The following is a 25101-nucleotide window of genomic DNA, read 5'->3' as shown; positions in this document are numbered from 1 at the left end:
TTTGACATTGTTCACTGTAGGAATCAAACAGTGTGACAGTTTTATAAATCAGGTCGTTCTGGATGCGTCGATACTAAAAACTTTTTGAAACTTATTTTTATTTTTATATAATTTACATATTTATTGGTGAAATATTTCATTTAATTTTTTTCGTTCTTTATTGTTTGCTTATTTTTTACAGTTTTTTTTAACTTTTTTTAAAACTATTTTACTTAGTCGCTCTATGGGACTTTAACTTTTATGACTCTGATCACAGGTATAATGCATCGCAATACCTATGTACTGAAATGGATTACACACTGAAAGAACACCTTTTTAGACTATGCTACGGGTGTAGCGCCCCCACCGCCGCAGGGCCGAGGGGTACCCGGTACCGGGCCTGTGAGTCTCTGCTCTGGGGTTGTCACGGCGGCTAGGATCCGGTCCGTGACCCTGCCGTGGGGCGCACAGTGAATGATAGACGGATGTAGATATAGATGGTGGTAGTTGGTGCTGTTGTGGGGTGCCAGTCGCAGTAAATAACGAGGACACCAGGTTGCAGTCTCTTTACCTCTTTACTGAAGATCTCTGGGTCCTCAGTCCGGAACACGGTTCACCAGGCTGCGCAAGTCCGGCCGGTCCAATGGCACCTCCAGAGCTCTCTTCACAGGTGGAAATCGGTGCCTTCCTGCTAGCGCTATGTGTTGTGGTCCTTCCCTGCTGTGCTTACGGAAAGTACCCCACAACTGTTGTGTCTGTTTCTGATGTTCCCTCACAACTCGATTAGATGATGTTCTGCTAATCCTCTGTCCCTCCCTGATGTTCTGGTTGGGACGGCACCCGTTTGACGGGTAGGCTCGGAGCTCTTCCGGGACCCTAGAGTCGCCCCTCTCCACAAGTTGCCCCCCAAGACTGCATAGGTGATATGTGTTAGACAGCTCGCCTTAGACTGACTGTCCTGCCGCGGTTTGGAGTATTGCTTGAAGCTGAATATTATTCTACTCCCTCGGCGTTCCGGCCACCGGTAGTGCGCCTCAGTAGGATGTTGCTTCGGTCTTACAGCACGACTCCTACTGGTATTTCTCCTTTGCGTGATCTCGTTTCTCACTCAGCACAATCTATCTCGCTTCTAATCCTTTCTTGGGGACTGTCGCTACCCGGAGCTGGCACGGTCCCGTAACGTTCTTTCTTGTTGCCAAGCCTCTGTCAGGATCCCACCCCTGACAGAGACCCTACTGTATCTTCCCCCACAACACCCTCTGCCACAAGGTGTTGCCTGGTTCCAACCCAGTCAGCTTTCTCATCTAACTTCCTGCCTGACCCCCAGTTTACCCACTATGGTGGGGAGTGGCCTAATGAATAGCACCCTTAGCTCCCCCCGGAGGCCCAGCTGTGAAATGTATTGGTGACTGTGATACCTGATCAGATGAACTCCTTCAGTGCCATCAGACGCACCATGGCTCCCCATAGTGGCGGAGCCACAGTACTGCAACGACCAGGACTCTGGGGCACTGCACTCCCCCCTGGTTAAACACAGTACTCCGGGACTGGGAAGAAAACAACAATACAAGTTAGCAAAAAGACATACAGTTTCATTGAGTGTAATAACAATAAGTATACTTGAACAGGCTTCCCTTTATGGGAGGTAAGGACACTTGAACGTTACAAACATGGTTAACATTATAAATTACAGGCTATAAATAACTCCTGTTACCCAACCGGGTATTCTACTAAGTGCAAAATTGTTGGACAATAATTTAACATCGCCTTTAAGGACATACACTCTTTGTCCACTAAAGACCTTCCTATAATCACATTATAAGGCAATTTAACTTTTCATTCTCCTACTTTAGATCTGCAGGACCGCCTGTCCTATCGGCACCAGACCTTCTGCCTCTCCTTTCAGTTACAGGACCGCCCCGTTCAGCCAGGACCTACTGCCTTTTCAACTACTATACACAGTATAGAACATAACATTACTTTCAGTTTAAGAGCACTGAGCCATCTCTACATGACTCCTATGAGGACTCAGGGTTTACCTTCTATCCTAGCTATCTATCAACATTATCAAAACATTTCCTATTGAACATTAAGCCTTCTCATTATCTTTCTCTCTATCATGCATGCTGGACACCACGTCTATCCCTACGGGCCCACTGCATCCTTCTGCTATCTTTCACCTTTTCTTCTCAGAGAACATCATCAGTATTTCTTCACAATTAACAAATTAAATACATATAACTTTTCTCATGTAAACATTATCATCACGTTCTTTGGTCAAGACATTATTGCTTCCGGTCTTAAAGCAATATCACGGTTTAAGCGCACCAAATGAACATCCCCTTTAAGAGGGGACCAAGTCTCTATGAGGTAGCACGTCTTCTCAAGCTACCAGTCCATACTCAGCAAAGGTTCCAGTGTGGTATCTTCGCAAAGAGTCCTTCTTTAAGTAAAATCAGTAGGGAGCGCCTTTAATATGGTGCAAACTATGTACAAGAAGTTCGGATCATGCACTGTTCATGATTTCAGCAGTTCTAGAAACTTGTGCAAATAAAACTTTAGAAAAATCAAATAAAAGCAAAACAATAGGGATCCCGGGTCAACAAAGGGATCCCCTTAAGAGTTAACCCTGGACGGGTTTAGCGGCAAAATAGGAGAACAGTAACTATATACAATTTCAGGTTTCCGAGGTTTATTCTTGCTCAGGTGGCCTGGGCTCCGGGCCCCCGCCGGCTGTGGCACGGATACCGGCGGCAGGCCCCGCAGGGACTGCCAGGTCACCTGGTGTCTGGATTTGTAGACTGACCCTGCTGGCAAGTTCAGGAGTCGCTGCTAGGCGTACAGTGGTGACGGTCACCAGATTGGGCCAATCTGATTCGGTCGAGATTGAAGCAGCGGGTGACACGTTTTCAGGCTCACATCGCTGAACATTCCGGGCACGCCATGCCTGTGCGTTCCGGCGGCGGATGTACGTCACCTGATCCCCCTCTCGTAATGGTTCGCCATCCCGGGCACAGCAGGGAGTTTCCACGTCGTAACTAGCAACGAAGACGTCAGTCGTTAGACCCAGTTCCTGTATAGAGCCCCATCCTTTCCTTGGGTGGAAGGCCGACACCGTCCCCCGCCGTACCACGTCCTTCCCACCATGTACAAACTTCTTGCGTTGCGTCTCCCGTTGTTCAACTTCATCTCGCTGTTTCCAGTGCTGGAGCACGCACTGATTGTACTGGTCCCAGGTAAGTATCGCGATAGTGAGACCATCCACCGGGGCCCCATCCTGCTCAACCCAGGGGGTGTCCCACCGGAACATCACTCCGTCCGGGCTCACATCTATGGGCTCCCCCCACTTGGTTGGTAGTGGCGGTAATAACTTCCCCATTGCACTGGGGCCGAGGACCACTCGCTCGATTGTGAACGAAGGGTTACTGTTGCGGGGAGGATCGGTCGCGGGAGTGGGATCGAGCGTGGAGGCAGGGGTGCCTTCCGTACCTGCACCTGATGTGATTCCACCGATGTCGATCCGGTCCGCCGACAAGAACGCTGGAGTCGGCTGCAGCTCGGACCACGGCTCCTTCTCCTCTGGCCCTGAGGTCGGGGTTGGTGGACTCAGCTCCGCTATCTGTTCCAAGGGCCTCGGATCCTCCGGCTGCAGGGGTCACGAGTCTGCCTCCGATAGACGAGGGTAAACCGGGGCCGCTCCTCCCTCGTCCCGGCACTCGTTGTTCTTCGGCATGATCTGCTGATCGGTGGCAATGCACGCATCGGGCTCCGCCATTTCTCCAGGGCCGAGCTTCTCCGCCACCTGCTTCCCGCCGTTGCAAATCAGTGGGTTGTTCTCTGCTTTGAGGCGGGTCACTGCTTCGCAGCCAGAAGCGCAGGGGGCGGTAGCCATTTCTCGCGCCACTCTGATAGTCTCCTCCCATAGCACGCCCCCCTTCTTCTCCAACGTAGCAATGGCGGCGGCCTTTGGCGGGAACTTCCCGCGGCAAATGACAATACACAGTCTCTCAATAAAGCACAGTCCAAGCACAACAAATTATAGTTCCAAGGCACACATGACCTGATTCTTCAGGCTTAAGTAGATCCTGTTCGTGACGCCAAGTTTGTAGCGCCCCCACCGCCGCAGGGCCGAGGGGTACCCGGTACCGGGCCTCTCAGTCTCTGCTCTGGGGTTGTCACGGCGGCTAGGCCCCGGTCCGTGGCCCTGCCGTGGGGCGCTCAGTGAATAATAGGTGTGGATGATGGTGGGGATGCTGTGGTGCGAGTCGCGGTAAATAACGAGGACACCAGGTTGCAGTCTCTTTACCTCTTTACTGAAGATCTCTGGGTCCTCAGTCCGGAACACGGTTCACCAGGCTGCGCAAGTCCGGCCGGTCCAATGGCACCTCCAGAGCTCTCTTCACAGGTGGAAATCGGTGCCTTCCTACTAGCGCTATGTGTTGTGGTCCTTCCCTGCTGTGCTTACGGAAAGTACCCCACAACTGTTGTGTCTGTTTCTGATGTTCCCTCACAACTCGATTAGATGATGTTCTGCTAATCCTCCGTCCCTCCCTGATGTTCTGGTTGGGACGGCACCCGTTTGACGGGTAGGCTCGGAGCTCTTCCCGGACCCTAGAGTCGCCCCTCTCCACAAGTTGCCCCCCAAGACTGCATAGGTGATATGTGTTAGACAGCTCGCCTTAGACTGACTGTCCTGCCGCGGTTTGGAGTATTGCTTGAAGCTGAATATTATTCTACTCCCTCGGCGTTCCGGCCACCGGTAGTGCGCCTCAGTAGGATGTTGCTTCGGTCTTACAGCACGACTCCTACTGGTATTTCTCCTTTGCGTGATCTCGTTTCTCACTCAGCACAATCTATCTCGCTTCTAATCCTTTCTTGGGGACTGCCGCTACCCGGAGCTGGCACGGTCCCGTAACATTCTTTCTTGTTGCCAAGCCTCTGTCAGGATCCCACCCCTGACAGAGACCCTACTGTATCTTCCCCCACAACACCCTCTGCCACAAGGTGTTGCCTGGTTCCAACCCAGTCAGCTTTCTCATCTAACTTCCTGCCTGACCGCCAGTTTACCCACTATGGTGGGGAGTGGCCTAATGAATAGCACCCTTAGCTCCCCCCGGAGGCCCAGCTGTGAAATGTATTGGTGACTGTGATACCTGATCAGATGAACTCCTTCAGTGCCATCAGACGCACCATGGCTCCCCATAGTGGCGGAGCCACAGTACTGCAACGACCAGGACTCTGGGGCGCTGCACGGGCATGGTCAAACAGGCCACCATAGCTGGTATACCTGGAGGTCATTATTTGACCTCATGTTGCCATGACAATCCTCAACCTGCGATTATGTCACAGGGGTGCCAATAGGGTGGTGGCATTTAGAGAGATAAAAACCGCCAGGGGCAGTGCGGGCATCGCCTCATGCTGTGAAAGCTTGGCTATCATTTAAGCCGTGTTTCCGGCAACGATCGTTTGGGCACAGCTCCTGTGTCCGCACATTTGCTGTAACACCCTGCTATGTGCATTTACAGAAAGTAGCCCTAGGATATAATGTACATGTATGGAAGGGGTTAAAGTAAAATGCTGGATCTGAAGACCTCATTCATGTTTCAGTATTGAAATAGTTATCTGAATATATTTTAAACTAAAACTTCCAAGGATCCCACTGATTCTGAGATAGCTTTTTCATGACAAATTGTACTTCACAATAGTGGTAAAATTTGTTCAATATGATTTGCGTTTATTTTGGGAAAATATCGGAAATTTGGTGAAAATTTTGCAATTTTCAAACTTTTAGTTCTTATGCCCTTAAATCAGAGAGTTGTTACCCAAAATAGTTAATACATAACATTTCCCACATGTCTTCTTTACATCTGCATAATTTTTAAAATATTTTTTATTTTTGTTAGGAAGTTAGAATGGTTATAAGTTGATTAGCAATTTCTATTTTTTTTCAACAAAATTTACAAAACCATTTTTTAGAAGCCATATCACATTTGAAGTGACTTTGGGGGGTTTATATGACCGAATATACCCCAAATTACAACTTTTTTTTCACAAAAATGTTAATTTAGCCTCACTTTTTTTATTTTCACAAGGGTAACTGGAGAAAATGGACTCCAAAATATGTTGTGCAATTTCTCCTGAGTATGTCAATACCCATATGTGGGGGAAATCCAATCTAACTATGAGAACGGACGCCTTTGAGCTCTTGAAATGCATTGCTGCATACTTCACCTTGTGAACCTTTTGCTGTTATCACCTTTTTATAAGATGTTCTAATAAACTTTTTGGATTTTATGAAGCTGGAACATTTCCTCTTTTCTCATATTGACTGCACGTGTGGCCATATCAGTTCCATTCTTCAGCACGTCGCATGACATTATAGGTGAGCTGGTTTCACTTTTTTCTTTAGTCAAAATAAAAAATCACATTTTACTCACAATAATGTACATTTAGTCCCAATTTTTTTTTAATTTTCACAAGGGTAACACGGCAGGGCCCGGAAGCATCTCTGCAATTGTGACCTTCTCCACTTTGGCTTCGGGACGTGCCCTCAGGTAAGGATCTTCCAGCAATTGCCGATCTCGCCATGGTTTTAGCAAGCTCACATGATACACTTGGTGCAGCTTCCTTCGACTGGGCAGGTGTACCTTGCAATTCACCTCACCCAGTTTTTAGACCACCTCGTTTGGGCCTTGCCACTTGGCTAGGAACTTGCTCTCCACCGTGGGGATAAGCACTAGCATGTGGTCCTCGGGATGGAACTGCCTCAGCCTTGCTGATTGGTTATATACCTTGCCTGTGCCTCTTGTGCCTGGAGAAGATGTTCCTTCACGATAGGCATCACGTGCACCATCCTCTCCAGCAACTGAGCGACATGCTCAATGATGCTCTGGTGTGACATGACCTTGGTTTCCCAGCTTTCCTTGGCAATATCCAGGAGCCCTCGCGAACTCGAACGGTGAGAAGCCAGTGGAAGCTTGAGGGAATTCTCTGATTGAAAAGAGCAAAAATGGAAGCAGAGTCCCAGTCTCAACCATCCTTCTCAACGACCATCTTGAGCATGGCCTACAAGGTCTTATTGAAGCACTTCACCAGGCCATTGGTCTGGGGAGGGTAAACCGAGGTTCACAGCTGGGCAATCTGGAGGACTCTACACAGCTCCCTCATCACTTTGTTCATGAAGGGGGTTCCCTGGTCTGTCAAAATCTCCTTTGGCAGGCCCACCCTAGCAAAAATATGGACAAGCTCCCGAGTGATACCCTTAGCTGAAGAGTTCCATGGTGGCACCGCTTTAGGCACCCCCTTTGGGTATCTCAGTGCGGGGAAGTGGAGATGTCTGGTTTCCTGAGGTTCTCCTGACAAATATGGTGCCAGTACCTCTGCCCACTACTCTGGCAGAAGTTTCTCCCATTCAGTCACCCTCTTGAAAGCAAAAAAGCTTCCACATCAACCCCCTGAGGTACTTTTTTTGCATGGCTCATCTTACCACTTCCCAGATGTTCGAGTCTTCACCTAAAGTTGGGGAGGATACCGCCGGCCTCCCATGAACCGCCTCTGCGAGGAGTTTAATTTGCTGCCTTAGCTCCTCCTGTTGCTGATGTTGGAGCTGTTGTGCCAACAGTTTATTCATCTCCTGTTGTGCCATTTGCTGCTTTTGAAACTGGATCAGATGCTTCACAAGCTCTTGCATGCTTCTGGACATCTTGTGCTGATAGGCAGATTTTACCCAGGACATGCAATTGTCCACAGCCACTATGCGTGTTCTTGAAACGCTGCCCACATTCAAAACACCACATGTGAAGGGTTGACTCACTCGGCTGCTTGCAGAGTTAAACACAGGAATGCTTCTTGTGGTAAATCACCTACTGGTTTATTATGGAACAGCATAAACCATAACAGGGTTCAGCAAAGTAAACGTGGCCTTTCTGGCATAATGGCAAAACAAAAGATAATGTACAGCAAAGTCCATATATCTGAGCGGTTCGCCCACTCAGACCACCATGTGTATTCAGCTCCACCTGGATCCACATGTGGAGTGTCTCCTCTCCAAACCATAACATGCAGAAAAAAAACAGTGGCTGTACATTTAACATTCCAGTCACACCCTTGAGGTGGAGATATGGTAAGTAGGCATCCCACCCATCTCTGACCTACTCACCTACAAACTCATGCCTTAATATGGATGATTAACTCCTTCAGCACATAGCATGCTGGAGAGAAAGTTATAGGTTTCTAGATCACAGAAGAAAGCAATATCTCACCTAACATACAGTGCCAGTGACCCTGTCACAGTCGCATATAGAAAAGAAGTGCTATGTGGTACATATATAACCTTTTGACCCAGAGGGATGGGGACACACTATTTACAAGGACACCAGATGGACACCAGGGTGTGTGCTGAATAGCAGATATGTTAGATAACCACATGCTTCTTCATTCCGCCATGCTTTTGACACAGCCAGACAAAACCAACTATTCAGGATCCCAGGAAAGATGGGGAACAAACTTTTATATGGACAATCTCTTCGTAACTATGTCACCTATTTTATGTTTTGCTGTAGTGATTCTTTTGGTGGACAATCCAATGAACCACTACATTTTTCATAAGAAATATCATGACATTTTCTTTACAGTATCACATCAGGTAAAGAGTACTGAATAAATAAATATAAAAAAGTATATTTTACATTGGAGATTTTTTGTGCTTTTTTTGTGGATTTCCTTCTACTTGCACACAGGGGAAGATAGAAGAGCTTTGCTAAACATCTGTTGTCCAAGTCTCAGGAATTCCACTAATTCGAGTCACAAGGATCATTGTACAAGATGTGAGCCAGGTGTCTGTAACAGTTACTTAAGGTGACCTTCATATCTTTGTACCATGTTAGCCAGTAGATAGAAAAATATTTAGAATTGAGAGTCCTCAGTGGTTGATACCTTTTAATGGCTAACTGAAAACGAAAAAAAGACTACACAGGTCTCTTCATCAGGCAAAGACTAAAAGAAATAGGTTCCTTCTGGTAGAGGACCTATTGCTGATAGTTTATTCAATAGGTCAGTGGGGAGACAGGGCAAAAGCTTAGAACAAGAATGAATTCTCACCGCCACACAATAAGAGAAAAAAGAATGGATCTACCTGTGGCAATACATTTTTGTCTCCCAAATCATAACATTATGGACATGAAATTACTTGTGTTAAAAGGTAGCTTCAAATCTAAGAGAGACAGAAGAGTATGGGAATATAAACTGATGACGACCTTTGACAGTCTTACTGCAGGAATGAATGTGTCGCATGGATTTATGTATTTTTACATCAACTAAGGAACTTGCCCCTCAGACTATGAGGGGTCATCACAACAGAACCAGACCCCAATCAGAGGACAATAAAACATTCCTTATCTAGTAACTGGTCCAATATTTATGGACATAACTGTTTATCACTCATGGTAATTCTGCTTCAGGGTAAAATCTCATCAGAAGCCAGTATCGAACTCTCCGAAATTGAGTAATTCATGTAATCAAATCTATGAAGTACATAGAAAATTAAATATTTTTTACAAGCTCTGTCAAATGATCCAAAAGTCCACAGAAACAGCTTCACAGAAAGAGTTAAAAATTCAAGGTTCTGACCTTCACTCTGTAAAAAGACAAATTACAGAAATAAACAGACAGAAACGTGGTTTCTGAGAGTGACATCATGGGGTGTAAGCTTAAGACTGAATTATCTTAGCTCTTCAAAGAATCCCTTAGTTTAAAAATGGCTATAAATAGAGCTTTTCAGGACATTTCTGACTTAGAAATAAAATTTGGTTTATGAATTGGCTAAAAAAAAGTTTTCAATTATATGTGGTATAAAAGTGTTATACAATGTATTATTTAGTTATTCGGAATTATTTTATAAAATATTTCTGTAGTTCCATAGTTTTTGTATGTATATGGAGCTCCCGCCAGGGTCATGGGGTACTCGGGCCGGGTCCAACAGTTCTTAAGGGGGTGGTCACGGCAGCAGTGACCTAGTCCATGGCCCTGGGCGTACAATAAAAGTCAATTAAAGAGGAAAATAAAGCTTATAGGGGATTTGTTTGTGATGCCAACCGTGGTGCTTGGCAATAGGGGAATAGCTGATGCTGCGGTTCAGGTCAACTAGGGCAGATGGTGATGCACCTGAGGTGTTGCAGCTCTCCACGGGTAGAGCTAGGCCCCAGGGCAGTTAAAGTGTTAAAATCAATGATGGACTGTTGTAGTGCAGGGCAGGTTACACAGTAATAATTCAAAAGCCACAGCAGGGTGCAGTTTCCACACTTTACTCACAGTTCTTATATGCAATCCCCAGCCGGGTGCTGTGTCCTCCGGGTCTGTGGTCCAGCCAGCTCTCAGGTAATTTGGGGTACACTTTGCCAGAACCCCCTTCTTATGTTCCTTCTCTGGCCGTCTCACTGTGTTGGCTCCCGCTTCTTCTGCCCGGTGCCTTCACACACAGTGTCCCGAGCCAGCAGCATCGGATCCTGTCAGGCGATAGCCTCTTGGTCCCCTTGATCCTATATGCCTGCCTTTTCAGCAAATGTGTGTGGCTGTGACTGCAGCATATGCAGTTACTTCAGCCTCCGGTTTGATAGCTGAGTCATCAGTTTCTCCACTAGTCTGGGGCCGGTCCCCTACTGCGACCTGGGCCCTCCACCCAACTACGATCGGCGTGGATTCCTCACCCCCCGTGCCCCTAGGAACCCTTCTTCCTCTCTATCTTCCTTGATCTCTCTCCCTCTCCTCTGGTGCTGGGACGAGCTCCTCACTCCTCAAGTCCCCAGCTCCAACTCCTTCACTGACTAACTCCTTCCTCTTGTTTCCATGACAACTCATCAACTGTCACTCTCCACCCACACCTTCTATCTAGTCCCTCCCTGGCCTGGAGAAGTCTATTGTTAGGTGCTAGTGTGTGGCTACTGGGTAGTATACCCTCCTTACTAGTGATGAGCGAGCACTAAAATGCTCAGGTGCTCATTGCTCGGGTCAAACAAATTGAAATACTTGGGTACTCGACCCGAGCAACGAGCCAAATGTAAGTCTGTGGGAAACCCAAGTATTTTTACCGCGAGCCCCCCCCCCGGGGGTCCTTTTAAGGTCTAAAAACATCTGAAAATGATGGAAACACTGCTCAAATGACATGGAAATATCATGTGGATCGCCCCTGGAAGCATTTCTGACTCCAAGGTCACAGCTGTAAGCAATGTTGTCAGAGTTTCACACGATTTTTACAGGTGCACCAAAAAACATACAAAAATGAAACCAAAATGGATTTTGCTGGGAAATATGTTAAGGTACATCCTTTCCAGGGTAATGACTTGTATATAAGGCAAAATAATTAACCCCAGCCAAAATGTTCCTCCACCACTTGGGCTATGTTCACACGCAGCGTTTTTGATGCATTTTTCAACTTTTACATTGCTTTCAACCAATACAAATGCATTCACTGGGAAATGTCATTGAAACATTTAACAACCCTAGCTGGCTATGTGGTGTGCTACGCATGAGGAGACACATCTTGTTTCATTTATGAAAGAGGGACTCAGTTTTAAAGTCTCAAAGCCTATTTTTAGAGGGGCATCAGGCGGCATTAATATTCTTAAAGGGCCATTATTAAACAGTGGGTCTCCTATGCTGCTATTGCCTATGAAGTGAGTGGCTGGGCTGCCAACAATTACAATGCACCCCAATACCCCTTTCACGAGAGATACAGGAGGGATTCCCAACAAAATGTTGCATTGAATGCAAGGCCTGCCCTGCTATCAAGTTATATGCACCCCAATAAGCCTTTGAACTCAGGTAGTGGATGGCCACAGGAAAACCCACTTAACATTCTTTAGTTGGTCCTGCCATACTGTTTTCTTATGAATTACCTGCAAGACCTGCCCTGCTATCAAGTCATATGCACCCCAATAAGCCTTTGAACCCAGGTACTGGATGGCCACAGGAAAACCCACATCACATTCTTCAGTTGGTCCTGCCATACTGTTTTTTATGCATTGAATGCAAGGGCCGCCTTGACCCAAATTTGCACGCACCCCAATCCCCCCTTGGAGGAAACATGGAGGAGGGCCTCATAAAAAAACTGTCCCATTACAAAGGAGCGGGTCCCCTAGACTCGTAATGCCCATACACTAAGTGTATGGGCTGAAAAACATTTCTCCATGGGGGATACATTTTTAAAAAATATTTAATGGGGATCACAGACACCCTTGCCAAAAAATTGACTGTCTGTAGCAGCACGGAACACGTGAACTCTGGTGATCTAGTGGTGGAAAATGATGAGAGGTGGAGGAAGGCCTCATTAATAACTAGGCCCAATTTAAAGGAGCGGGTCTCCTAGATTTGTAATGCCCATACATTAAGTGTACAGGCTGACAAACATTTCTCCATGGGGGATACATTTTTTAAAAAATATTTAAAAGGGATCACAGACACCCTTGCCAAAAAATGAACTGTCTGTAGCAGCACGGAACACATGAACCCTGGTGATCTAGTGGTGGAAAATGATGAGAGATGGAGGAAGGCCTCATTAAAAACTAGGCCCAATTTAAAGGAGTGGGTCTCCTACACTTGTAATGCCCATACACTAATTGCATGGGCTGACAAACATTTCCCCAAGGGGGATACATTTTAAAAAAATATACTATGGGCATCATATACACCCTTGCCAAATATTGGACTGCCTATAGCAGGACAGAACACGTTAAGTGTGGTGAATGGTGATCTAGTGGTGGAGAATGAGGAGACATTGCTGAAGGCCTCACTAAAAACTAGGCCCAATGTAAAGGAGTGTGTCTCCTAGACTTGTAATGCCCATACACGCAGTGCATGGGCTGACAAACATTTCCCCAAGGGGGATACATTTTTAAAAAAATATTTAATTGGGATCACAGACACCTTTGCTAAAAAATTAACTGTCTGTAGCAGCACGGAACAAGTGAACCCTGGTGATCTAGTAATGAAAATTGATGAGAGGTGGAGGAAGGCCTCATTAAAAACTAGGCCCAATTTAAAGGAGTGGGTCTCCTACACTTGTAATGCCCATACACTAAGTGCATGAGCTGACAAACATTTCCCCAAGGAGGATACATTTTAAAAAAATATACTATGGGAATCATAGACACCCTTGCCAAATATTGGACTGCCTATAGCAGCACAGAAAACTTTAAGCATGGTGAATGGTGATCTAGTGGTGGAGAATGAGGAGATATTGCTGAAGGCCTCATTAAAAACTAGGCCCAATGTAAAGGAGTGTGTCTCCTAGACTTGTAATGCCCATACACGCAGTGCATGGGCTGACAAACATTTCCCCAAGGGGGATACATTTTTAAAAAATATACTATGGGCATTATAGGCACCCTTGCCAAAAATTGGACTGCCTGTAGCGGCACAGAATACGTTAAGCCTGGTGATCTAGTGGTGGAGAATGAGGAGACATTGCTGAAGACCTCATGAAAAAATAGGCACAATGTAAAGGAACGGGTCCCCTAGACTTGTAATGCCCATACACTAAGTGCATGGGCTGACAAACATTTCCCCTAGGGGGATACATTTTTAAAAAATATACTATGGGCATCATAGACACCCTTGCCAAATATTGGACTGCCTATGGCAGCACAGAACATGTTAACCCATGGCTATTAAAATAGGGGGACCCCCCCAAAAAATGACGTGGGGTCCCCCTATATTTTATAGCCAGAAAGGCTATGCAGACAGCTGCGGGCTGATATTCATAGCCTAGAGAGGGGCCATGGATATTGCCCCCCGCGGCTACAAATACCAGTCCGCAGCCACCCCAGAAATGGCGCATCTGTAAGATGCGCCAGTTCCGGCACTTAGCCCCTCTCTTCCCACTCTCGTGTAGCGGTGGGATATGGGGTAATAAGGGGTTAATGTCACCTTGCTATTGTAAGGTGACATTAACCCCTTCATGACCTTGGGATTTTTCGTTTTTCCGTGTTCGTTTTTCACTCCCCTCCTTCCCAGAGCCATAACTTTTTCTTTTTTCCTTAAATTTGGCCATGTGAGGGCTTATTTTTTGTGGGACGAGTTGTACTTTTGAACGACATCATTGCTTTTAGCATGTCGTGTACTAGAAAACAGGAAAAAAATTCCAAGTGCAGTGAAATTGCAAAAAAAGTGCAGTCCCACACCTGTTTTTTGTTTGGCTTTTTTGCTAGGTTCACTAAATGTTAAAACTGACCTGCCATTATGATTCTCCAGGTCACTACGAGTTCATAGACACCTAACATGACTAGGTTATTTTTTACCTAGGTGGTGAAAAAAAAATTCCAAACTTTGCTAAAAAAAAAAAAAATTGCGCCATTTTCCGATACTCGTAGCGTCTCCATTTTTCATGATCTGGGGTTGGTTGAGGGCTTATTTTTTGCATACCAAGCTGGCGTTTTTAATGATAGCATTTTGGTGCAGATACGTTCTTTTGATTGCCCGTTATTGCATTTTAATGCAATGTCGCGGTGACCAAAAAAAGTAATTCTGGCGTTTAGAATTTTTTTCTCGCTACGCTGTTTAGCGATCAGGTTAATGCTTTTTTTATTGATAGATCGGGCGATTCTGAACGTGGCGATACCAAATATATGTAGGTTTGATTTTTTTTTATTGATTTATTTTGATTGGGGCGAAAGGGGGATGATTTAAACTTTTATATTTTTTTTATTTTTTTCACATTTTTTGTAACTTTTTTTTTTTACTTTTGCCATGCTTCAATAGTCTCCATAGGAGGCTAGAAGCAGGCACAGCACGATCGGCTCTGCTACATAGCAGTGATCTGCTGTTCGCTGCTATGTAGCAGAAAATCAGGTGTGCTGTGAGCGCCAACCACAGGGTGGCCCCTCACAGCTGCGGGGATCTGTAACCATAGAGGTCTCAAGGACCTCTATGGTTACAATACTGAAGCATCGCCGACCTCCGATCATGTGACGGGGGTCGGCGATGCCGTCATTTCCGGCAGTGGCTGTTGATCTGGTATTTTGCACCTGTGTTGCTAACATCTTGCTTTATGGGCTGGCTGCACCCTGCAGTGCATTTGTTCCAAGATCTGGGCAGGTAAGTGTTGCTGCCTTTTTTTTCTGCTGTTGAAAACTTTCTCACACAGCAATGCCAAAAGTGAGACTAGGGACTATTTTTTACAGTGGCGGAGGAATACAGTGCTGAAGGATACCTTCCTCCCGTCATTGTATTCCTGGAGCCCCTAGAGAGCTGTCACATCAGCTGATGCTGCTGCTCTCCACGGGAGATCGTCGTGGGACACTCGTGGATTTCTGCGGATCAGGGAGTATATTGGTTGTTTGTTATTTTAATATTTTTTACAGATGACACTGGCTTCGGGGAACAAAGTAACAAGTGATGGTGAGTATGTACTCTGTTATATGTACTGTATGTCTATATATATGTATTGTATGTATTGTATGTTGTATGTATGTATGTAGTATGTATGTATGTAGTATGTATGTAGTATGCATGTAGTATGTATGTAGTATGTTGTATGTATGTAGTATGTATGTTGTATGTAGTATGTATGTGGTATGTATGTAGTATGCATGTAGTATGTATGTATGTAGTATGTATGTAGTATGTTGTATGTATGTAGTATGTATGTTGTATGTAGTATGTATGTATGTAGTATGCATGTATGTAGTATGTATGTATGTAGTATGTATGTAGTATGTATGTATGTATTATGTATGTTGTATGTATGTAGTATGTATGTATGTAGTATGTATGTTGTATGTATGTAGTATGCATGTAGTATGTATGTAGTATGTAGTATGTATGTGTGTAGTATGTATGTTGAATGTATGTAGTATGTTGTATATATGTAGTATGTATATAGTATGTTGTATGTATGTATGTAGTATGTATGTAGTATGTATGTGTTTTTTTTACATTCAACACATTAGCCGGATGATGGGACTACTACTGTCCCATCATTGGCTAATGTGTCAGTCACTGTCATTGTAGCAGGCATAGCCTGATGGGACTTGTAGTCCCATCGGACGATGCCTGCACACAGACATAAAGACCCCCGAGAGGCCCACACAGACCCCCGGCAGGCCCACACAGACCCCGAGAGGCCCGTAAGGCCCCGGCAGGCCCGCACAGACCCCTGAGAGGCCCGTACAGGCCCCGGCAGCCCGCACAGACCCCCGAGAGGCCCGTACAGGCCCCGGCAGGCCCGCACAGACCTCCGAGAGGCCCGTACAGACCCCCGGCAGGCCCGCACAGACCCCGAGAGGCCAGTACAGACCCCCAAGAGGCCCGTACAGGCCCCGGCAGGCCCGCAAAGACACTGAGAGGCCCGTAGAGACCCCCGGCAGGCCCACACAGACCCCCGAGAGGCCCGTAAGGCCCCAGCAGGCCCGCACAGACCCCCGAGAGGCCCATACCGACCCCTGGCAGGCCCACACAGACCCCCGAGAAGCCCGTACAGACCCCCGGCAGGCCCACACAGACCCCGAGAGGCCCGTACGGACCCCCGGCAGGCCCGCACAGACCACCGAGAGGCCCGTACAGGCCCCGCCCGCACACACAGACGCGCACAGTCTCCACCCATGCACCGCCCACACTCTTCCCCCCTCCTGAACTGAATGTACAAGAAAAGAAAGTGTTTATTTTCATTCCGATATTTGTGTCCCATTGACTTGCATTGGTTTCCGGTATCGGAATCGGCGATACCCGATATTTTTTGGGTATCCGTCCGATCCGATATTTCCGGATATCGGAAGGTATCGCTCAACACTAGTCGTAACGCATACACTGTAACAGCTTTAAAAAAAAGGGCTACATGGTTTCCTGGATACACATAACATTGTTTACATATTAGTCCTTACAGCACCCTAAGCATAAATAGGTCACACTCCGTAAATATCACATCAACCCAGAACCAATCAAGGAGTGTATATATAAAATCAATAAGTTTATTCATAACAAATACATAAAATTATTCAAGTATATACTGGATGCCTCAAGCCAAACTAGAAGACCAGCAGGTAATGACACACCACAAAATATTCCATATTACTCAATTAGTATACATTGCATGGCAGGGTTATATGTTCCCTCTGGAAAAGCAACCATACTTCATAAATGGACCTAAATTTACCATATGTACTTGTATCATACAAATGCTCATATCACCATGAAGATTGCTTCCCTAAGTTCCCATATGAAGATCAAATGAGAAGACTGGCTATGTGCCTAGTAAATAACCTCTGTCTATAAAGTGCATAAGATAGCAAAAACACCTGAATGGCGTGTGTTCCCTGCTGCGTCTAACCCCGATGGGCGTTTTGCCTATCCTTCTTCCGGGGGCGTGTAAAAAAAGGGCTAGATGGTTTCCTGGATACACATAACATTGTGGGTTATAGTTAAATTAGCGACGAAATGTATAATTGGTGGAGAAAGGCTGAATTTGATGGACCTAGGTCTTTTTTCAACCTATGTAACTATGTACCAAACATCAATAATTGAATTACCCTGCTCTACTATGTCATGGTTGTTGCTGGTTCAAAGCTAAGCTAGAGTTTAGAAATGTAAGCTCATGATCTCAATATAATTAATATTGTGAGCACAGAATAAGGTTTCCCTAGCCTGGAGCCATATAGAATTACATTATTACAGTGGTAATTCAACAATACTCTTTAGCACTGTGTTTTTACACTTTGTTGGTGGCTTGATTTCAGCATTTGTTTGAGTTGAACATCTATAGACAAAGTATTTGATTTTTGGTGTTTGTGTAGTGTTTTGGGGGTTAATGTTATGTTACTGAAGTCTCAGCATGCTTTAGATTTGGCACAAACAACTTGAAAAATGCCAGGAAAGCAAATATACAAAATAGTAACAAACCCCAAAAATTACATAAACACATTTTGAAATACATGGCACTTTTATATGTAATTTAACCCTTTTCCAACATTGGGCATCATAATACGTCCATGTCGGAATCTCTCCCATTGATGTGGGCTAGAGTGCAGGAGCCCACATCTTTCCCGGCACATGTCAGCTGTTTTGAACAGCTGACATGTACCTCTAACATCCGCTGGTGGAATCGCGATTCACCCGCGGCTGTTAACCTGTTAACTCGCACTTATCGGAAGCTCACCGGAAATCCCGCCCATCGGTGACCCAGTCACATGATCGTGGATCACCAATGGGTTGGCATGACAACCACAGGTCTCCAGCATACCTCTATGGTTGTCATAGCCGGATTGCTATGAGCGCCGCCCAGTGGTCGGCACTCATAGCAAGTGAGCATTTCTACTACACACTGGCGATCTGATCAACGCTGATGATCATCAGAGGCGATCAGACAACTACAGCTTCTAGTCTACCATGAAGACTATTCAAGCATGCAAAAAGTAAAAAAAGTTTTTAAAAATATAAAAAAAAATATAAAAGTTCAAATCACACCCCAATTCAAAATAAAATTTAAAAAAATCAAACATACACATATTTGGTATCGCTGCATTCAGAATCGCCCAATCTATCAATATAAAAAAAAAGAAGTAACCTGATTGGTAAACGGTAGAACGAGAAAAAAATTAAAAATGCCAGAATTACATATTTTTAGTCGCTACATTGCAATAAAATGCAATAACGGGTGATCAAAAGATCTTATCTACACCAAAATGGTATCAATATAAACACCAGCTTGGCGCTCAAAAAATAAGCCCTCTCCCAGCCTCAAATCATGAAAAATAGAGATGCTACAGGTCTCGGAAAATGGCGCCTTTTTTTTTTTTTTTTTTACCAAAGTTTGAAAAAAAAATAACCTAGACATGTTTGGTGTTTATGAACTCGTACTAATCTGGAAAATCATAATGGCAGGTTAGTTTCAGTTTAGTTAGTTGCTACACTTCTGCAAGTCTAAGCCACATTTTTTAATTTTTTTGTATTACGGTAGTTGTATTTAGGTGTTTTTAAAAAAGGCTATTAAAAACAGGGAGCTATTCCTAGTGATAAATTTTCCTTAATAATAATAACAATAATAATAATAATAATAATAATTTATATTATGCCAACATATTCCACAGCAATTTACGATTGAAATCTTAATCCTTCTGTGTATTTTTAATTCAGCACTTCCTTCCAGTTATGCATGTACATGAACATTGAATTAATGGCAGCATGGATGGACAACATTTGCGAGCAGTTTATTTGTTCTCCCCGTGTTTGCGTGAGTTTCCTCCGGGTTTTCTCCCACACTCCAAAGACATACTGATATTGAATGTAGATTGTGAGCCCCAATGGGAACAGTGATGATTATGTCTGTAATGTGTTGCAGAATATAATGGTGCTATATAAGCAATGCATAATCTCTATATATAATTGTCTAAGGGTTTTTCTGTCTGTCTGTCTGTCCTGGAAATCCCGCGTCTCTGGTCGAGACCGCCAGGCCTCGACCAATCAGTGACGGGCACAGCATGGCGACGATGATGTCATAAACGTTGCTTCGACCAATCAGCGACGGGCACAGTCTGCCGCGAATTCGCCTCGACCAATCAGCGACGGGCACAGTATCGACGTAGATGTCATAATGGTTACCATGGCGACTATGATGTCATAAAGGTTGCCTCGACCAATCAGCGACGGGCACAGTCTGCCGCGAATTCTGGAATCATCATTGTCCATATACTACGGGGACATGCATATCCTAGAATACCCGATGCGTTAGAATCGGGCCACAATCTAGTAAATAAATAAATGGCGTGTGCTCAGAAAAGCAAATTCCACAGCTGAATCATAAAGATAACACTTTATTTACACAACACGGTGAGCACCACCCTTAAAAAATGAAATGCTTTTTTTCCCCTCTATTCATGTCACATCTCCCCCAAAAGATAAAAGGTAATCAACAGATTATTTGAGCCCCAAAATGGTTCTATAAAATATGACTAGTCTCTCAAAATCAAACCAACGTGGAAAAAAAAAGGATTATGCCTCTTCCTCTACCACTCCCAAAAAGAGGTAATAAAAAGTTAATATGTACTGCAAACAGTGCCATTAAATAAAATTGACCCCAAACAATAAGCCCAATCATACTGCTGCTTCCAGAGAAAAATAAAAAAGTTATGGCTCTCAGAATGAAGTGTTGTAAAAATGAAATAGTAAATTTTATGGAGGATGGAAAAGAAAGATAGCATGTGAAATAAAATATAACCTTTATTATTTCAATGAAAATTATTAACATTGGTGATGTTTGTCCTTCGTAGTCGAAGATGACCATGGCATCAGGGATAGAACATTAGCATTAACATTAACATACCGAGGGTAGCTGAGCATGCTCAACGCACCCACCGAGATCTACCGGCCGACACCCGGCAAAAATAGGAGATTTCTCCTATTGGTTCATTTTGATCACTGTGATAGACCCCATCACAGTGATCAAAATAAAAAAAAAATTAAATCAAACCCCCTTTTATCACCCCTTTAGTTAGGTAAAAATAATAAAATAAAAAATCTGTATTTATTTCCATTTTTTCATTAGGATTAGAGTTGGGCTAAAGTTAGAGTTAAGCTAAAGTTAGGGTTCAGCTAAAGTTAGGGTTGGGCTAGGGTTAGGGTTGGGCTAAAGTTATTGTTGGGCTAAAGTTAGGGTTAGGGTTGGGCTAGGGTTAGAGTTGGGGCTAGGGTTAGGATTGGGGCTAGGGTTGGGCTAAAGTTAGGGTTGGGCTAAGGTTAGAGTTTGGACTAGTGTTAGGGTTGTGCTTATGTTTGGGATTACAGTTAGGGATGGGATTAGTGTTAGGGTTGTGTTAGGGTTAGGTTTGTAGTTAGGGTTAGGGTTGGGATTAGGGTTATGGGTGTGTTGGGTTTAGGATTGTTGTTAGGGTTATGGTTAGGGTTGGGATTAGGGTTAGGGGTGTGTTGGGGTTAGGGTTGAAGTTAGAATTGGGGGATTCCACTGTTTAGGTACATCAGGGGGTCTCCAAACGTGACATGGCACTACCATTGATTCCAGCCGATTTTGCATTCAAAAAAGTCAAACGGTGCTCCCTCTTTTCTGAGCCCTGCCATGTGCCCAAACATTAGCTTTCCCACACAAACGGGGTATTGACATACTCAGGAGAAATTGCATAACAAATTTTGTGGTCCATTTTCTTCAGATACCCTTGTAAAAATAAAAAAAATTAGTTCCAAAGTGAATTTTTTGTGAAAAAAGTAAAATGTTAATTTTTTCCTTCCACATTGCTTTAGTTTTCGTGAAGCACCTGAAGGGTTAATAAACTTCTTGAATGTGGTTTTGCACACCTTGAGGGGTGCAGTTTTTAGCATGGTGTCACTTTTGGGTATTTTCTGTTAAATTGACCCCAAATTTCACTTCAAATGTGAGGTGCTCCAAAACAGTGATCTAATAAAGGTCCCAATAGGCGTTCAGTTTTTGCCGACTTTTTTTAACGTTAATAATTTTAATTGAAACAATAAAGGTTACATTTTATTTCACATACTGTGCTTCTTTCCCTTTCCCCATATAATTTATAACGTCTAGTGGTGTACACTTATGTGAACATTCTTTAGCCCCTTCACCCCTTTTTCCCCTTCCTGACCAGGCCAATTTTTTCAATTCTGACCAGGGTCACTTTTTGGGGTAATAGCTCTGGAATGCTTCAACATATCCCAGTGATTCTGAGAATATTTTTTGTGACACGTTGTACGTCATATTAGTGTTAAATTTAGCTCAATAAGATTTGTGTTTTATTTATGAAATTATCAAAAATTTGACAAAAAAATTGAAAATGTATCAAGTTTAAAGCTTTTCATTTTTATGCCCTTAACCCCTTTATGACCTTGGGATTTTCCGTTTTTCCGTGTTCGTTTTTCACTCCCCTCCTTCCCAGAGCCATAACTTTTTTATTTTTCCGTCAATATGGACATGTGAGGGCTTATTTCTTGTGGGACGAGTTGTACTTTTGAACGATATCATTGGTTTTACCATGTCATGTACTAGAAAATGGGAAAAAAATTCCAAGTGCTGTGAAATTGCAAAAAAAGTGCAATCCCATGCGTGTTTTTTGTTTGGCTTTTTTGCTAGCTTCACTAAATGCTAAAACTGACCTGCAATTATGATTCTCCAGGTCATTACAAGTTCATGGACACCAAACATGTCTAGATTATTTTTTATCTAAGTGGTGAAAAAAAAATCCAAACTTTGCTAAAAAAAACCAAAAAAACATTGCGCCGTTTTCCGATACCAGTGGCGTCTCCATTTTTCGTGATCTAGGGTCGAGTGAGGGCTTATTTTTTGAGTGCCGAGCTGACGTTTTTAGTGATACCATTTTGGTGCAGATACATTCTTTTGATCGGCCGTTATTGCATTTTAATTCAATGTCGCGTTGACCAAAAAAACATAATTTTGGTGTTTTGAATGTTTTTCTCGCTACGCCGTTTAGCGATCAGGTTAATCCTTTTTTTATTGATAGATCGGGCAATTCTGAAGGTGGCGATATCAAATATGTATATATTTTATTTTTTTTTATTTTGAATGCGGCGAAAGGGGGGTGATTTACACTTTTGCTTATTTTTTAATTATTTCATATTTTTTTTAACATTTTTTTTTACTTTTGCCATGCTTCAATAGCCTCCATGGGAAGCTAGAAGCTTGCATAGCCTGATCGGCTCTACTACATAGCAGCGATCATCGGATCGCAAGGACCTCTATGGTTACTATCCTGATGCATCGCTGACCCCCGATCATGTGACGGGGTCGGCGATGAGCGCATTTCAGGCTGCGCGGCCGGAAGCGGTGGTTAAATGCCGCTGTCAGCGTTTGACAGCGGCATTTAACTAGTTAATAGAGGCGGGTGCATTGCGATTCCACTCGCCGCTATTGCGCGCACATGTCAGCTGTTCAAAACAGCTGACATGTCCCGGCTTTGATGCGGGCTCACCGCCGGAGCCCACATCAAAGCAGGGGATCTGACCTTGGATGTACTATCCCGTCCGAGGTCAGAAAGGGGTTAAACCAGATAGTTATACCAAACAGAATAGATAGCAAATAACATTTACCACATGTCTATTTCATATCAGCATCATTTTTTAAACATAATTTTTCATTAGGAAGTTAGAAGAGTTAAACATTTATCAGCAATTTCTAATTTTTCCAAAAAATTCAGAAAACCAATTTTTTAGTGACCAGACCACATCCCTTTTGTGACACCATTTTAAAAATCACACCTCTCAAACTGCTCTAAACAACATTCAAGAAGTTTATTAATTCTTCAGATGCTTCATCAGAATTAAAGCAACGTGGAAGAAAAAGAAAATTTTAATTTTTCCCACCAAAATAATAATTTAGCTCCAAATTTTGCATTTTCAAAACATTAAAAGGAGAAAATGGACCATAGAATTTGTCGTGCAATTTCTCCTTATTACGTCAATTTTCCATATGTCAGGGGCTCTTCAAATGTGACAATACTGATTGTGTGCATGGCAGGGATAGGAAAAGAGAAAGCACCATTTGACTTTTGGAGCACAAAATTGGCTGAATTAGATAGCATACGCCATGTCGTGTTTGCAGAGCCCCTGAGGTGCCTGTACAGTGGAAACCCACCAGAAGTGACCACATTTTGAAAATTAGACCCCTCAAGAACATATCTAGAGGCGTGGTGAGCACCTTGAACCCACAGATGCTCCACAGAATTTAACATTGAGCCGTGAAAGTGCAAAATTACTTTTTTCCAGCAAAAAATGTTGCTTTAGCCCCAGATTTTTCCTTTTCACAAGGGTAACAGGAGAAAATGGACCTCAAAATATGCTGTGCGATTTCTCGTGAGTATACTGATACTCCATGGGCACATGGCAGGGCTCAGAAGGGAAGGAACACCAATTGACTGCAATTTTGTCTGGAATAGATTTCGAATGCCATGTCACTAGTGTTGAGCGATACCTTCTGATATTCAGAAATATCGGTATCGGATTGGATCGGCCGATATCCAAAAAATATCAGATATTGCTGATACCGATACCCGATACCAATGCAAGTCAGTGGGACACAAATATCGGAATTAAAATAAGCCCTTTCTGTCCTTGTACATCCTGTTCTGGAGGGGGGAAGAGTGTGGGCGGTGCGTGGGTGGAGACTGCGTGACTGTGTAGGACCGTGGAGGGTCTGTGCGTGCCTGGCAGGGGTCTGTACGGGCCTCTCAGGGGTCTGTGCGGGCTGCCGGGGGTTTGTGCAGGCCTGCCGGGGGTATGTAGGGGCCTCTCGGGGGTCAGTGCGGCCGGCCGGGGGTCTGTGCTGCCTGCCGGGGGTCTGTACGGGCCTCTCGGGGGTCTGTGCGGCCTGCCGGGGATCTGTGCGGGCCTCTCGGGGGATCTGTGCGGCCTGCCGGGCGTCTGTGTGGCCTGCCGTGGGTCTGTGCGGCCTGCCAGGGGTCTGTACGGGCCTCTCTGGGGTCTGTGCGGCCTGCCGGGGGTCTGTGCAGCCTGCCGGGGGTCTGTACGGGCTTCTCTGGGGTCTGTGCTGCCTGCCGTGGGTCTGTGCGGGTGTGCAGGCATCGTCCGATGGGATTACAAGTCCCATCGGGCTATGCCTGCTACAATGGCAGTGATTGACACATTAGCCAATGATGGGACAGTATGTATATAATGTGTTGAATGTAAAAAAACGAAAAAAACATACATAATACATACATACTACATACATACAACATACATTCTACATACATACAACATACATACTACATGCATACAACATACATACTACATACATACATACATACAACATACATACTACATACATATAACATACATACAACATACTACACACATACTACATACATACAACATACATACATACAACATACTGCATACATACTACATGCATAATACTTACATACTACATACATACTACATGCATACAACATACATACTACATACCACATACATACAACATACATACTACATACATGCAACATACATACTACATACATACTACATACATACTACATACCACATACATACTACATACATACATACATACTACATACATACATGCATACTACATACATACTACATACATACATACATACATACTGCATACATACAACATACATACTACATACATACTACATACATACATAC

General features: G+C 44.2%; 1 protein-coding gene across 3 annotated transcripts in view; it reads right to left on the bottom strand.

Annotated features, from left to right (window-relative positions):
* TSHB (thyroid stimulating hormone subunit beta) overlaps positions 1-25101 on the bottom strand; it is a 202972-nt gene that overhangs the window by 59558 nt on the left and 118313 nt on the right. Inside the window, exon 1 of one of the 3 annotated variants that reach the window (XM_077294878.1) lies at positions 10288-10804. The exons of the other annotated variants lie outside the window; for them this stretch is intronic. The gene's annotated coding sequence lies outside the window, so the exon portion shown is untranslated. Of the gene's footprint in view, positions 1-10287; positions 10805-25101 lie in introns of those variants that run through there. 3 annotated transcript variants of the gene reach the window in all.

The sequence above is a fragment of the Ranitomeya variabilis genome, chromosome 3, assembly GCF_051348905.1.
Source record: "Ranitomeya variabilis isolate aRanVar5 chromosome 3, aRanVar5.hap1, whole genome shotgun sequence".
Lineage (NCBI taxonomy): Eukaryota > Metazoa > Chordata > Amphibia > Anura > Dendrobatidae > Ranitomeya > Ranitomeya variabilis.
Note: the sequence above shows the minus strand (reverse complement) of the source record. Positions and strands in the feature narration are given on the sequence as shown.